Source organism: Carya illinoinensis, chromosome 6, assembly GCF_018687715.1.
Source record: "Carya illinoinensis cultivar Pawnee chromosome 6, C.illinoinensisPawnee_v1, whole genome shotgun sequence".
In the NCBI taxonomy this organism is placed as follows: domain Eukaryota; kingdom Viridiplantae; phylum Streptophyta; class Magnoliopsida; order Fagales; family Juglandaceae; genus Carya; species Carya illinoinensis.
The window spans coordinates 14342122-14359348 of NC_056757.1; positions in this window are offsets into that span (position 1 = coordinate 14342122).

Consider the following 17227-nt stretch of genomic DNA (forward strand, 5'->3'; position numbering starts at 1 on the left):
CTAGAGCCACCGGGGGTGACTCCCGAAAATTCCTATCGAGAAGTGCAATCTACTTATTTACTTTATATTTTTTTAAACATTTTTAAATCCATTTAAATTTTTTTTTTAAAAAAAGAAAAAATTCATTTAAAAATACTTCTTTAACAATTAAGTATAAAAAAAAAAATTAGAATCGGTAAGTTTTGTCGGATGCATCACCAGAAGATGCAACATTTTGGGATGGTATATTTATTTGTAAGAATTGGTAGCTTTTTTAAATCCACTATAAGCCTTAGATGTCCCTTATAGCAAGCTGAGAACCCATGCCGCACGACCCCCTCTCTCTCTCTCTCTCTCTCTCTCTCTCTCTCTCTCTCTCTCTCTCTATATATATATATATATATCTCGGTTAGTATACAACATCACACTCTTTTTCTCTTTAGTGTTACACACCGTATAGAACGTTCAAAATTAAGTTGGGCTTTTTCCTCTAGTTCGGCGGTTTTGATTGCACATAGTTGGATTTATTTCTAAGTTCAGTTGGTGTTGTTAATGGGCTTACACTTATGTTTATGGGTTTAACCAGGAGTATTGATTTATGAAAGGTTTGACTATTGAGTCTTGTTAATTATAAACAATTTGACGCATCAAATCGCATATCATTGATTTTTTTTATTGAAAAAGAATTTTAAAAAAATAAAACTAAGAGAAGAAAATGTCATCTATTTCATAAAAATTATTTCCATTTTCAATTCACACTATTTCATTAAATGGATGTCTTATAGATTAGTCTTGACGCGTAATTTGGTGCGCAAACTTGCTTTCAAGAAGAATATTCCTTGACTATTTTAGGAAAATTGACAGGACTTCGAGATCTTAAAGTTAGACACGTGAATATTAGATTTATGACTTTAATGTTAATATTATGGAGTTAATATGATTTTAGGAATTAATCATGATATTATTTGGAAAAATTATATGAAAATCAAAATATTTTAGAGTGTCGATATTTTAAGGTTTCGAAGATTTTTAGAGAGTAAGGAAATATAGATTTTTATATATCAGGTTTTAATTATGAAGTTTGTATTCAATTGAAAATTTATGCAAGTTATGTGACTATTTTATAGGTGATTATTGATATTCCCTTGGCACTATTTTGAGGAAATTAAGAGAAATTAAAAAGTCAAGATAAGTGGGGTTCTGATGCTATATTTGCACAAAACGAATGGACTGAGGTAGATTTTAAGAAAAATATGCATGTTTTGTTATGTAAAGAAAACTTGAAAATAATCTCGGTTATTTATCTGCATTACTCATGAAATCCATATAAAAAGAGAAAAATATTATCTGTCATAAATAATGGTGTATACATGAGCTATTTTTAGCATTCTGTTTCTGAACTTGAAAAAAAAGAGCAAATATAAAATTTGAAAATCTTTGCATGATTAATTGAAGATGCTTTGAATCTATTTTTAATATGAGTTGTTCAATACTTTGTTTTGATTTGATGTGATATATGAAAAACCTTTAGCATGATTTTCTGATTTTGTATTAGATTCTATTACTGGGTATGATTCGATGATTCTGATTCTGTTTTGCTCTGATTTATAGTCTTGCCACGAGATATAATAGTTGCCTTTGGCCATGGCAAAGACATAATAGTGGCCTTTGGCTCTTCTACGGGATACAATAGTGGTCTATGGTGCTGCTACAAATTATAGTAGTGGCTTCTGTTTGAGTGCACACCATTTTAGTGACAGAGTGATTTGAGTTCTGCTTGACTATCCGCAGATGCACAACCCTATCACATGAGTTAAACATGGTCTCTGTACAACCACAAAAGTATTGTATTAAAATTTAGTCAATTAAAATTTAGCCGCTTACTCCCCCCAACTTTTGAAAGGGACGAGGGACCCAAAGCGGTAGAAAATTGGATATTTGGAGGAACTATTCACCTTACTACCATGTAATGAAGAAAATGTAATGGAGAAAATAATAAGGTTCTGATTATGTCCAAATAATAACGCATAGTTGTAGTACAATTTTAGGGTGTCGATTTCTCAATGAGACAAATTAAAAGAATAGCAAAAGGGACAAAGAAGCTAAAGAAAAATATTAAATAAGTAATGAAGAACAAAGATTAATTTTAAATGTAAATTAAAATGAAGCAAAATGATTAACGGAAAAAGTATTCAAATTTGACGAACAGTAGAGCGTTAGGAATCCCTTGCACAAATCCGGTATTTTAATTATTCTTAATTCATTGGATAATTCCATTAGGAACTAAATTTCTGAAATTCTTAATCGGAAGGTATAGATTTATAAACTAAAATTAAATCAAATGTAACCCTTTGAAAAATCATTCATTACTTTTAAAATACGTAAATTACTATCCCTATTGAGAGAATCCAACGACGACAATATACTCAGGAAGCGATATTGCAACAAAAAAAAATCATATAGATAAATAATTGATCCAAACATAATCAAAGAACTAATCCATTCAATAGAAAAAGCATGACTGAATCCATAAATAGAATAAATTATATGATTATTCGGAGAAGAAACCATCAACAATGAATTGAGAATGATAAAATAAAAGAGTTTTAGTAATTGAAAATCAAATACATAAATTAAAAATAAATTAGAAATACCATCTAATGTGCAAGTTCATCCCTAGCCCTACTTGAGAATTTAGTTACCCATAAATATAGTAGACAAAAAAATCTCCACAGAAAACTGAAGTGAACGGTGGCTATAGTAGTGATTTTTTCCTTTCTTCAAATTTACCTCTTGTGCCTCTCTCCCTTTATTTCGTGCTAATGATATGCTTATATAGGGTAGGAAAGAAACCATAATGTCCTCTTAATTTCTGTATAAAAAAATCGCCTAAAGTTTAAGACTTATCTTGGCAGCCACGTACACATTTTAGGAGTTTGAATTTGAAAATCCTTATTAGAAACAAAGTTATAGCCCTTTAAGATATATTTCTAATGCATTAAGAATTGAATCAATCCCATATGTGAGTAAAAAGTTACAGTCAAAAGACTAAAGTATATCCAGACCGTCTCCTAGCGAATTTCAGACTTGGACTTCTTGTGGTTTCCTTTTGTGATTTTTTTTTCTTTTCTTCCAAATTGCTCCCAAACCCTATGAAAGTTCTCCTTTAAATTGGACTGGGCTTGACTTGCTCTTTTATAAACTCTGAAATTAAACATTAAAAAATAGCTTAGGAGTATCGCAACGTAAATAGAAACTCAATTCAAGAATACACATTAATTCATATGATTTCTATTCACATTTTAGTATTTTAATCCAATAAAAGGGTATCTAGAGTGCACTTTCACACACTCATCACACCCCCCAATTTACTCATTCCTAGTTCTTAGCAATTTTTATGTCAAAACAATAAAAGAGACCAAAGAAAATCACACACAAAAGCCACCAAGTCACACTTTCCATATTCACATATCAAAACAATTTAAGGAATCCAATAACCCATTAAGATCAATCCACCTATAGCAATTCATAGAGTGTGTGTGTGTTCTCCAAGCCATAATCATCTTACCACTAACCTTGACACATGCAACATCAAGAACGTCTCAAGTAAAAGGTTCAACTCTATAACTCATGGGTATAATAGTGTTTCGTGTAAGGGCTCTCTCTATAGAGTTGACAATGGGTGTATACACATTCTCATGAAAAATTAGGCAATTATCTATAAGCAACAAACAAACATTAATCTTATGATAGGAACACTAACAAATGAGACTTCCACTAGTCTTTCCAACAGCTTACTTAGGATCAGAACGGTCAATATAAAAGGTTGTAACGTGACTTGGGTTCGGGGCTATATGAAAAAAGAAAGGATGAAAAGGGATTCAAAAACTTTCAAGTACATACAAAGGGAATTTTATTAAATATCTCAATAGACCACACTTCTCACTTAATGTACTCTCCAACTTTTCAGATCATCAAATAATAATGCTTTTCATTCTTCTTCCTCTTCTCTTTTTTTTTTCAACAATTTGATGGACAAACACATGCCACTTTGGTATTCTTTCCATTTCTACCAAACCTTGATTTTTTTGAAGCTCACTCAATTGAAAACTTTGCAACTTCTACTCTTCTCTCTCTCTTTTTTTTTTTAATTGACAATGATAAAATAGAAGAAAAAAATACAAATTCCACACCTAGTATACACTTGGAAGTAAAAAGGTAAGAAAATCAGTGTATAGGTTGTACTCCAATATGGAGAGGCATGGATGATATGGGCATATGAAAAGAAAAAGCTACATCTATTTATCGGCTCAAAGTTGGCTACTAGGGGTCTATGATGGAAAGAGATAGCTTGAAAGGCTCAAATATTAATCCTAAGTAGACAGTTGTCATATCCCAAGTCTATCCACCATTGTACCACTAACCATGTAATGATATTCTCAAAAGAAGTGCTCAATTCAACAGATCAATGAACGCTTATCACAATTTACTGCATTTGTAGACTCTCAATCATCTCTAAAACTCACATGAATACTTAAGCAAAAGAGTTCTCTAACTACATGTGTCAAACCAACATCTTACCACAAAGCTTGGATGAATGCATTAAGGGTTCTGTGAATGCTTTAGCAAAAATGATTATGGTGGGTTTGGTTAATTCACATGTGAAAATGATGCATGTGTGATGCAAATTAAAAAAAATTGACACATTAAAATATGCCACAGAGTTCCAACAAGCATTTTAAATACTGAATTTGCACCACCACCGCCCAATTTAAATGAAACATTATCCTCAATGTTTAAGAATCAAAACTGAATGGGGAGTAACTGAAAATAGTAGAATACACCTTATGAGTGACGTGGGTAACTCGCTACGCACCAAAGATGATAACTTGAACTGATAGAATAAAACTAACCTACAAACAAAAACAAAGAAAACAACAGCAAACAAAAAGGAAAAGAAAGAAAACAAGAGGAAAAAAAAAAACAAAGCAAAACAAAATAAATAAAGAAAAACATACCTGGATGATGTGGTCAAGGTTGATAGACTGGATCCACAAGTGGAATGTCTTCCACTTCTGAAACTTGCCTATCAATTAATACTTTAAGGTGTTGACCATTTACTTTAACGATCCGACCATACTTAAGATTTTCTATTTCTACTGCCCCATTTACGAAAACATTCTTTACTACAAAAGGGCTAGTCCACCTAGACCGAAATTTTTCTGGGTGCTTTTGGAGTCTAGAATCATATAAGAACACTCGATTAGTAGGCTTAAACGTTTTTCTCAAAATATTTTTTATCATGAAACGCTTTCATTTTAGCCTTATAGATTCTAGAGTTCTCATAAGCATCATTTCTCAACTCCTCTAACTTGGTCAACTGAAATTTTCTAAACTTACCTGCTTCTCCCATGTCAAAATTGAAATGCTTGATGGCCCAATAAGCTTGATGCTCGAGCTCCATAGGTAAGTGGCAAGACTTCCCCAAAACAAGCCTATAAAGTGACATGCCTAAAGGAGTTTTGAAAGTTCTACGGTAGGCCCAAAGTGCATCAACTAGTCTTAAAGACCAATCTTTGCGATGTGGGTTGACTGTTCTTTCTAAAATTTGCTTAATTTTCCTGTTTGCAAGTTCTATCTCTCCACTTGTCTGGGGCTGGTAGGCAGTAGAGATCTTATGTACCACCCCATATTTTTTCATCAAAGCCTCAAAAGAACGGTTGTAAAAATGTGTACCACTAATGATAGCATGTGGTGTACCAAATCGAGATAACACATTCTCTTTGAGAAATTTAATTACTGTCCTATTATCATTGCTCTTACAAACTGTTGCCTCTACTCATTTTGACACATAATCTATTGCCACAATAATATATTGATATCCAAAAAGAAGGAGGAAATGGTCCCATAAAATCAATGCCCCAACAATAAAAAATTTCAATCACTAAAATTGGGTTTAAGGGCATCATATTACAACGGAATATAACTCCTAACTTTTGACATTTTTCATATGAGCGACAATAGATGTTTGCATCCTTAAATATGGTGGGCCAATAAAATCCACACTGCAAAATTTTTGCAGCGGTTTTCTTCATTGAAAAGTGGCCCCTACAAGCTTGGAGTGACAAAATTTCAAGACGCTAGCAATCTCTTCACTAGGGATGCAATGCCTTAAAATTTGGTCAGGGCAGTATTTGAAAATAAAAAGATCATCCCAATAGAAATTACGTACTTCAGTTATGAACTTCCTCTTGTCCTGAGTGCTCCAATCCACCGGTATCTCACCTACAGCCAAATAATTCACAATATGAGCAAACCATGATAGAGAAGTAATAGATAGTAAATGCTCGTTAGGAAAATCATCCCTGATTGGTAGGTGGTCAGAGGTGTCCTCAAATGTGAGCCTCGAGAGATGGTAAGCCACTACGTTCTCCACTCCTTGTCTTTGATGGTGATGGCTTGCAAAATTTCATATTGCAGATTTTACAAGTTCGCTCGAGCGGAGGCTTTTGGCTGCTCGAGCGAATTCAGGCAGATTCAAACGCTCGACTGCCGCTCGACAGGGAGCTCGAGCGGGTTGCTGAAAAACGAAGATCGCTTGAGCAGAGACATTGGCCGCTCGAGCGAAATCAGGCAGAGTCGAACGCTCGACGTGCGCTCGACACCCCGCTCGAGCGAACATCGTATTTTGACAGATTTTAGGTTTTCCGCCGTGGGACCATATAAAAGCCATTTTTCACTCTAGAGCCGTGAGTTTTGACTGGAGAACACTCTTTGGGAGAGAAAAACATAGCTAGAGGGATTCAAATCATTTGTTTTGGAGACGGAATTCCAATTTATTGCACGTACGTTGGATTCATACACGGGCACGGACGAGAGAAAAGCGTTGAATCGTTCCCTTGAGCTTTTGACGACGAGTTGAGGCTGCAAGGAGGATTTTTCAGTGTTTATTTTCTTCTTACCATCTTCTCAGAACAATTATGGTGAATTCGTTTATGTTGAATTCCATTTCTAGCATGAGCTAAATTTTCTTTATTCTAGGAAAACGATGTAACCTATTTCCGAACTATGCTTGTTTGTCCATGCTAATTTAATGCAATTTTCTCTTTGTTTATCTGATTTATTCTGAGTTTAATGCTTCTAATTAACTGTCCATTGATTAGATGATTATTAATCTTGTGATTTGCTATCGAAAGAGGGAATCATAGGGTAGATCTTGGATATTTCAGCATAGGTAAGTATAGAGATCGAAAGACTTGTATGAACCTATGTAGTAATTAAATCATTGGTCTTATTGCGTTCTTGATTATTTAATTTGCATACTCTTGTGTGAATTGATAAACTAGAATCACTTCCAATTGACTATCGAAAGAGGCTTTTGGATGAATTAGAGTTTTGCTAATAGACAAAAGAGGTTTAAGTTAAATTAGCTGGATGAGAAAAGCATAGTGAAGAATTATGGTGAAATCGATTTCCTAGAAGTTTTCTTCCCTATTGAATTTGATCTTTGAAAGTCAGTTTTATTTTCTTTGCTTATTTCTCTTTGAGTTGATCTAGTTTTATTTGCAACTACAAAAACCTTAGCGATTCCTCTAGATAAAATTGAGATTAGTATAATTTTGGTATTTGGCAAGAGTAAGGTACCAATCCCTGAGGACGATACTCTTCTTACCACTTTATTATAAAACTACGATACTGTGCACTTGCAGTTTTTCACCGGTCAGATGGTGATGTCAAATTCCTGCAAAAGTAAAATCCATCGTATCAATCGTGTCTTAGCATCCTTCTTTGTGAGAAGGTACTTAAGGGTTTCATGATCTGTAAAAATAATAATAGGAGAACCAATCAAGTAAGCACAAAACTTATCCAAAGCAAACACTACAACTAGCAACTCTTTTTCAGTGGTGAAGTAATTCATCTGAGCACTATTTAGAGTTTTACTAGCATAGTAAATGACAAAAGGCTTTCCCTCTCTTCGCTGTCCAAGTACAACATCTACAACAAAATCACTTGCATCACACATAATCTTAAAAGACAAAGTCCAATAAGGTGGCTGCATTATGGGTGCTGAGGTAAGCTTGCCAATTAGCGTTTTAAAAGCCTCTTGACAATCTTGTGTCCACTCAAATGGGGCATCTTTAGCTAGGAGGTCACATAGTGGTCTAGATATGGTGAAAAAATTCCGTATGAACCTCCTATAAAAGCCCGCATGACCAAGAAAGGATCTCACGTCCTTTACTGTCCTAGGTGTAGGCAACTTAGAGATTAATTCAATCTTAGATTGATCTACTTCTATCCCCCTAGAAGAAATGATATGCCCTAACACAATAACTGAAGGTAACATAAAGTGGCATTTTTCCCAATTCAAAACCAATTCCTTCTCCTCACAACGAGTCAACACCTTCTCTAAATTCAATAAGCATGCATCAAAGTAGATCAAAAAACAGTCAAGTCATCCATAAAAACTTCCATGCAATTTTCAACCATGTCACTAAAAATGCTCATCATGCAACGTTGAAAAGTAGCAGGTGCATTACACTAGGGGTGTTAAATCGTGTTAACGGGTCGTGTCAAAGCATGTAATTACTATATAGGTCAACTCTAACCCGACACGTTAAGCTGATCGTGTCAAAATCTCAAACTCAAACACGACCCATTAATATAACGGGTCGTGTCAACCCGTTTTGACCCATTAGTAAATATTATGAAATAGGTTAATACAACACAATACGATCCATTTCAAACTGTTTATATAAATGAGTTGAATAAGCCCGAAATTAACTCGTTTGACTTGATTAAGTTTAGCAGAATTTTATATAAATATTAAAATCACAATATCTATAAAAATAAAACTAACTACAAGTCTAAAATTACAATCCAAATAATAAAACTATTGAAATTAAAATTCTAACAATTTTACTTTTAGGTATAAGGGTATAATTGTAACTTTAATTTTCTTAACGTGTTATAACGGGTTGACCCATTATCAACCCGTTACGTAATCGTGTCTTAAAGGGTCAACTCGTTTTGACTCGAACCCGTTAATACTAAACCCTAACCCTCTATTATCGTGTCGTATTTGTGTTGGGTTAACGGGTCGTGTAACATATTGCCACCCCTACATTACACAATCCAAATGGCATTCTACGAAAAGCATAAGTACCGAAAGGACAAGTGAAAATGGTTTTATCCTGGTCTTCTAATGCAATTTCAATTTGATAATAATTAGAATAACCATCCAAGAAACAATAGAAAGGATGACCAGCCACACGCTCAAGAATTTGATCAGTACAAGGGAGAGGAAAATGGTCTTTCCAGGTGGCAGCATTCAATTTTCTATAATTAATGCACATCCGCCACCCAGTCACAAGTTTTGTAGGGACTAGTTCTCCCATGTCATTCCTCACCACAGTAACACCTGACTTTTTAGGAACAACCTGTGTGGGACTCATCCATTTACTATCAGCAATAGGATATATGATTCCTGCATCTAATAGTTTCAACACTTCATTCTTCACCATGTCTTTCATAGTAGGATTAAGCCTACGTTGGGGGTCTCTACGAGGGCTAGTTCCTTCCTCCAAATTAATTTTATGAGAACAGACCCGGGGACGAACACCTTTTATATAAGCAATGCTCTAACCTAAGGCTGACTTACGCTCACTTAGGATCCAAATTAATTTCTCACCTTGTGTGATGCCCCCAAATCCCCACGCACGAACACGGAGAAATCGAGACGTCCGGATGATGACATCACGGGTCATCATCCTATCGACGTGTGCCAAGTGTGTGAAAAAGCGACGAATGTGCACAAGAAATACGCAGCGAAAAGCAAGTCAATAACTAAGTACCAGAATTTTTCTTGTTTAATACAAAACTATTCAAAACATACATAAATAATATTACAAGACACAAATATAATTTTAAACTAAATACAAAATATGACATCAGCACCCTGGCGGAGACGCATCCTCGGGCTCAGCCTCCTCCTCCTCATCCTCGATCTCTGCACCAAAATCTACGGTACCAAAAATGGTGGCGCAGGTAAGTAAACTCCAAACACCACTAGATGAAAACATATAAAACTCAACCAATATGCATGAACTAAAAATCAATGCACATGCGCCATAAAACAAGATTTTTTACACGCACGCCAAAAACCCATTTGGCCCACAAAAACATATCCTTAAAACCAAGCCTCGCCATTATCCCAGATAATGGCCCAAACCACCATTTTCCCAGAAAATGGATCAAAAACCTCGGAAACCAAGCATCGCCATTTTCCCAGAAAATGGCCCACATCCGAAAACCATAAAAACAATCCGGTTATGCATGCACCATGATCTCCCCTAGGGATCATCCGCACGCCCTGGCTCTGTGCCACACTGCAGGTAACGACCACGCATGTGACACCTAAACGAGTGATGCCCAGACTCGCGCCCCGCGCGTACCTGGCCAGGCCATCCTCTAGTCCCCGCCACTCTAAGGACCACAGAGTCGACACGACAGCGTTACCGTAGCGTGCGATCCGGTCGTCGCCCTGCGACAACCCAGGGGATGTCACTCAGTTTTATCCACTCCCGAGTGACTAGAGGAGCTCCACCGAGATAATAACCCATCCCGGCTTGGGCTCGTCAGACACACGCCCCCAAAAACCACTTACGCCAATAAAAAGGGATTTTTCCGATTAAAAACAATATGCACATAAACCCAATATGCAACTCACGCCACATAGCACAAATAATCAAGCAACCCAAACAAGCAAAACCAAACACTCCGTCCTCAATCCATCCGACCCCCGAACTCCTCGGACTCAGTCCGGAATCAGCCAACCAACAACAATTAATTATTAAGAGAGCAAAATATATTTAAATCTAAAAGTAGGGTTTGGAAAATACTTACAGCGCTATATGGTATTTTTAGAAAGCTTGCGGTGTTGCAAATGGCGTAGAAAAAGCAACGTAATAGTGAAAATTCACTGTGGCCGTGGGTTGTAAAATACCCACTTTTGAACGGGGACAAACCAAGGCTTGGAATTGATAGGGAATGGTCTAAGGATGATTATGAAGATAGTGGAAGTGAAGTTTGGCCGTGGGTGGCGGCGAAAATGGTGGTTGATGGCCGGATTTCCCAAAATGGAAAGCTAGCTCGTAGGAGCTGTTTCGGTGGCTATTAGAGGCCGGAAATGGGTGGGTTAGGATGACAAGGAACCGGTGATGAAGTGGTGAAGAGGTGGTGGCCGGAGGTGGAGCGACGGCGGCGGATCGGGGCAAAAACCGTGGGGCTTCTTGGGCGTTTTCCGGCCAAACGACTGGCTGGATGGGGCTGGGGTTCGGTGGGGTGGTGCGCCGGCAGGAGGGGGTTCGACTGGCGGGGGTGGTGTCGACCACGGTGGCCGGACGGCGGTGGGTCGGGGCTGGGGCTGAATCCAGCGTGGGAGAGGAGAGAGAGAGAGAGGGTCGACGCACGGGAGAGAGAAAAGGAAAAAGAAGAAGAAAAAAGAAAAGGAAAAAGAAAAAGGAAAGAAAAGAGAAGAAAAAGAGAAAAAGGAAAAAGGGAAAAGAAAAGATGTAGGAAATAAATGAGGTCCAATCCTTACTCCGGAAAGCAAAACAAATCCGCCGAAAACGAGATTAAAAAAGATTAAAACGACTAATTAAATAAAACACAACATCCAACAAATAAAAACCAATTTTAAAACGCAATAATTTAAAATAAATAAACCAAGATATTAATTAAATTAAAAACAAACATTCAGTGAAAATACACGCAAAAGCGGGTCATCACATCCTCCCCCCTTAAAAACAAATTTCGTCCACGAAATTTGCAAGATCAACTACCAACTTAAAGCAAGCCACATAAAATCACATAAACCAACTGTGACCAAGATTAAGATACGTACCTTCATTACTCAAACAAGTGTGGGTACTGCTCCCTCATGTCCGCTACTCGCTCCCAAGAGAAGTCTTGAGCTAACAGATCTCCCCACGCCACCTTAACCAAAGGTATCATCTTGGACCTCAACTGTTGCTCCTTCCAATCTATGATCTGCGACGGAACAACCTCATAAGTGAGATCTGGTTGCAACTGAATACCCTCTGGGTCGACGAAGCGTGGCTCTTGCTGTCCAAAGCTCTTCTTCAGGGATGATACGTGGAAGATATCATGAATATCCCCAAAATACTCTGGCAAAGCAACTCTATAGGCGACGGACCCTACCTTCTCCAGCATCTAAAAAGGATTGACATACCTCGGATCCAGTTTCCTCTTCTCACCAAAACGCTTAACACCTCTCATGGGAGAGACTTTGAGATAAACCCAATCACCAACTTCAAAAGACAACTCTCTCCTCCTGGTATCAGCGTAGCTTTTCTGGCGACTCTGAGCTGCCGCCATTTTATCTCTGATGATCCGGACTTGGCTTTGCATCTCTTGAATTATTTCGGGTCCAATAATCTTACTTTCCCCGACTTCATCCCAACACAAGGGCGATCTACACTTCCTCCCGTAAAGAGCTTCATAGGGAGCCATCTGAATGGTCGCATGGAAGCTGTTATTATATGCAAACTCGATGAGCGGCAAATGGTTTTCCCAACTCCCTTGAAATTCCATGACACATGCTCGCAACATGTCTTCAAGGGTCTGAATGGTGTGCTCTGATTGGCTGTCTGTCTGCGGGTGATATGCAGTACTGAACTTCAACTTAGTACCCAAAGCTGCCTGCAAACTTTTCCAGAATTGCGCCTGTAAACCTTGGGTCTCGATCCGACACTATACTCTTTGGTATACCACATAATTTTTCCCACTAGGCGTTCTTGGCAAACCCACTACAAAGTCCATCGTGATGTCATCCCATTTCTACTCAGGAATAGGGAGGGGTTGGAGCATACCTGCAGGTCTTTGATGCTCAGCCTTCACTTGACAGCATGTGTGGCATTTCTCAACATATAAGGCAATATCCCTCTTCATTCCATCCCACCAGTAATTTTTCTTCAAGTCCTGATACATCTTTGTACTACCGGGATGAATTGAATAAGGGGCCACATGAGCTTCTACCATGATCCGCTCCTTGAATTTTGAATCCTTGGGGACCACTCTGCGATCTCGGAACCGAAGTATCCCATCTTTATCCATGCTATAATGCAACGGCCCTCGAGATTTTCTGACCCTTTTTCTGATATTCAGCAGCTTTGGATCCTTCCTTTGAAGAGTCTTCAATTCCTCAAAATCAGTTACCCGAATATCAAGAACTGAAGATAAAATCTCTTCTTGCTGCGAACTTTCCATAAGGAGCCTTCTCATCCCACAAAGCAACGAATTCAATTCTGACGGCTCGGCTTCATCTTCCAAGTGCGATTTTTGGCTCAAAGCATCAGCAACTATATTAGCCTTCCCCGGATGGTATTTGATCTCACACTGGTAGTCACTGATTAGCTCTAGCCATCGCCTCTGCCTCATGTTCAGATTTTTCTAGGAAAACAAATGCTTCAAGCTCTTGTGATCAGTGTATACCTCGCAAGCTTCCCCATATAAGAAGTGCCCCCAGATCTTGAGTGCAAAAACAATCGCAGCCAACTCTAAATCGTGTGTCGGATAATTCTTCTCATGGTCCTTTAGCTGACGAGATGCATAGGCAACAACCCGTCATTGCTGCATAAGGAGACAACCCAAACCAAACTTAGACGCATCACTGAAGACTACGAATGGCTTATGCGGTTCTGGAAGCGCTAATACTGGTGTCGTCGTCAACCTGTTCTTTAATTCTTGGAAGCTTCTCTCACACTTATCTGACGAAACAAATTCTATATTCTTCCGAGTCAGAGCTGTGAGAGGTCCGGATAGGCAAGCAAATCCCTCCACAAATCTTCGGTAATAACCAGCAAGCCCCAAGAAACTCCGGATCTCGCGCACTGTAATCGGACGCGGCCATGACAAAATGGCTTCCACCTTACTAGGATCAACAGCCACTCTGTCTCGGGAAATAACATGCCCAAGAAATCTGACTTCCTCCAGCCAGAATTCACACTTGCTAAGCTTGGCATATAGCTGGTGTTCTCTCAATTTCCCAAGTACCAGATGAAGATGATACACATGTTTTTCAACATCTCGGGAATAAATCAGAATATCGTCAATAAACACTACCACAAAGGAATCCAGATAAGGTCGAAATACTCGATTCATCAAATCCATGAAAGCGGCAGGAGCATTAGCTAACCCAAACGGCATCACCTTAAATTCATAATGCCCGTACCTCGACCTGAAAGCAGTTTTAGGCACATCCTTGTCTCTGATCCTCAGCTGGTAGTATCCCGACCTCAAATCAATCTTCGAGAACATGGCTGCTTGTTGCGCCTAAACTCTGACTCAAATTAATGAACCAAAAATTTAGTGCAGTTTTACCTGCAAGTATACAGGTGTTGTAGTATCTTACAGGATTGAATCCACAAGGATTGACTTTTGTGATAAAAGAAACAAATTCAGACAATGAAATGAAATTACTAAAAGAAACGTGCAATCAAATGAAGATTGATAAAATATCTGAATCAAACTAAAATGATAAAATGAATTGATATGGAGAAAGACTAAGGTTTCGAGGATCCGTCTAATAATTTATGATATTGTTTCCGATTGATTTACTTCAATTAAACTAGAATAATGATTCCGTTTAATTAGAAGATTTAGCATTTAAGATCAAGAAAAATAGTTGCTTATAATTGAGCGTGAACGATTGATGATTAAAACATTTACAAATCTATTTGAATACCACAAGGATTCCTCAAGCATTCACTGTATTCGGAAATCACAATGAATCAAGACGAGTATATAGATAATCAAAATATCCAATAATAAAATCTTTCAATCGATCAAGCTCGCAAAATAGATTTTATGTGGATCCGGAAACAATATTTAAATCATTAAACTTCACCTCTCACCTTAGTATGAAAATTTAGCCAAACATATTTATTACAAGTACTATAGAAATTACATAAATATTATTTATTAGGAAACTAAAATAAAACATAAGAAATACTAAGCAACAATTTAGAAACAACAAAATCTAAAATCCAATTGAAAAATAACTCCCCAGCGTCCGTAACGTAGACGAACAATGTAAAGCAGTAAAATTAAATTCCAAACCAGCCCCCAAGACCCTTGTTCTCTGTCTTGAACCCCTTTAAAACGAGAAGTTACTGAGCCCATAAAATCAATGAAACCGATCGATTAATGGGACCTCTCCACCGATAGAAAATTCTTTCACTCATACGTTCACATCCCATGTCAATGTCTCCATTTCTATTCAGCCAAATATCACACGCGGGAGAGGATATTTATTTTTGATGGTCACCTTGTTTAATTCCCGATAATCTATGCACATACAGAGGGTTCCATCTTTCTTTTTAACGAACAACACTGGCGCACCCCATGGCGAAGTACTAGGCTGAATAAATCCCTTATCTACCAGCTCTTGCAACTGAGTCTTCAACTCTTTTAATTCAGCCGGTGCCATGCGATAAGGAGCTTTATGTACAGGAGCCGCTCCAGGTTCCAAGTCTATAACAAACTCCATTTCCCGAACAGTGGGTAGTCTGGGCAAGTCATCCACAAACACATTGGGAAATTCTTCTACAACTGGAATGTCTACCAAAGACTTCTCCTCGGACGGCGTGGACACCATCTGAACTAAGAATGCATCCGCTCCCCATGCAATCTCTCTTCTTGCTTGAATTGCCGATATAATTACCGGTTTTTCTTTTAACTTACTCCCTGCAAATTCCAGACAATCACCATCTGGAAGCTGAAAGGTAATTACCCAACTTCTGCAATTAATACTCGCAGAATATCGGTATAGCCAATCCATCCCGAGGATGATATCAAAACCCAACAGCTTAAACACAACCAAATCAACATCCAAGAACCTTCCATCAAAATTTAACGGGCATCCCAATGCAACCTTGGAGCACCATACCATTTCACCATCGGGTAAAGCCACCACCAATGACTTTGGCAAAGGTTCCGTGACCAAATTACACATCCGAGCAAACGTGGAAGATACAAATGACTGTGAAGCACCGGAATCAAACAAAGTGCAAGCATAAAACTCATACAAACGGACTCTCCCTGAACCAAACACACAACCCATGAAATCCAAAAAAAACAAAGAAGAAACCAAATACACCAAAATTAAATCCAACATAGAATCAAATTAATTCATACCTGTAATTACTGCAGCATCATGGGTCGCTGGCGCCTCATCATCCACATCTCCGGGTGTGACAGCATAAACCCAGGCTTGCACTGCTTGCCTTGGATTTGTTCTTCCACCGCGTCTACCTCCACGGCTTCCTTGAGCTGCTCTTGGACATTCTTGGGCAAAGTGACCCTGCTGGCCACAATTATAACATCGAGCCCCACCAGAAGGGCACTCACCCACATGGGCTCTATTACAAACTCCGCAAACAGGCACACGTGAGGCGAACCCCTGAGGATGCTTGCGGTCGAGTTCCGGTCCGCTGAACAAATTTCTGAGGCGAACCCGAGCTGCTTCCTTCACCAGAAAAACTCCGCCTCTTATGACCCGGAGGGGAGCCCATACTCAGATTATTTTCTCGCTCCACAAGGGTGGCCACATCCACTAATTCCTGAAAAGTCGATATCCGATGGCTGACCACCATACGGCGTATATCAGGGCGTAGTCCCTCCTGAAAACGATCAGCTCGCATCTCCTCTGTGGCGATAAGGTGGGGAGCAAATCGCCCAAGTTCTATAAACCTTCGGGCGTACTATTCCACTGTCATGCCTCCTTGGACCAAATTTGAGAACTCTCTTGCCTTTTACTTCCTTACCGATGCGGGAAAGAAGTGGTTGTTAAATTCTTTCTTGAAGCGCTGCTAGGTTACAGCGGCGAATGATCCCAACTCTGCTTCTAACATCACCCTCTTGGTATCCCACCAATCAAAAGCGGTGCCTTGTAACAGATAGCTGGCGTAGAGTACCTGTTGCGCCTCAGTGCAACCACACACCTCAAAAGTTCTTTCCAGGTCTTTGATCCACTTTCCAGCTTGAAGCGGATCCTCTTCTCCAGTGAAGTGTGGGGTCCTATGTGCCAGAAAGCGCTCATAGGTGCATCCGGCTTGCACCATGCTGCTAGATCCTCCCAGGTAAAGCCAAGGCCCTCCCTGATATGGCCAAGGACCTCTTGGTTGCGGCCAAAGTCCTTCTTGTTGCGGACAAGGCCCTCCTTGTGGCG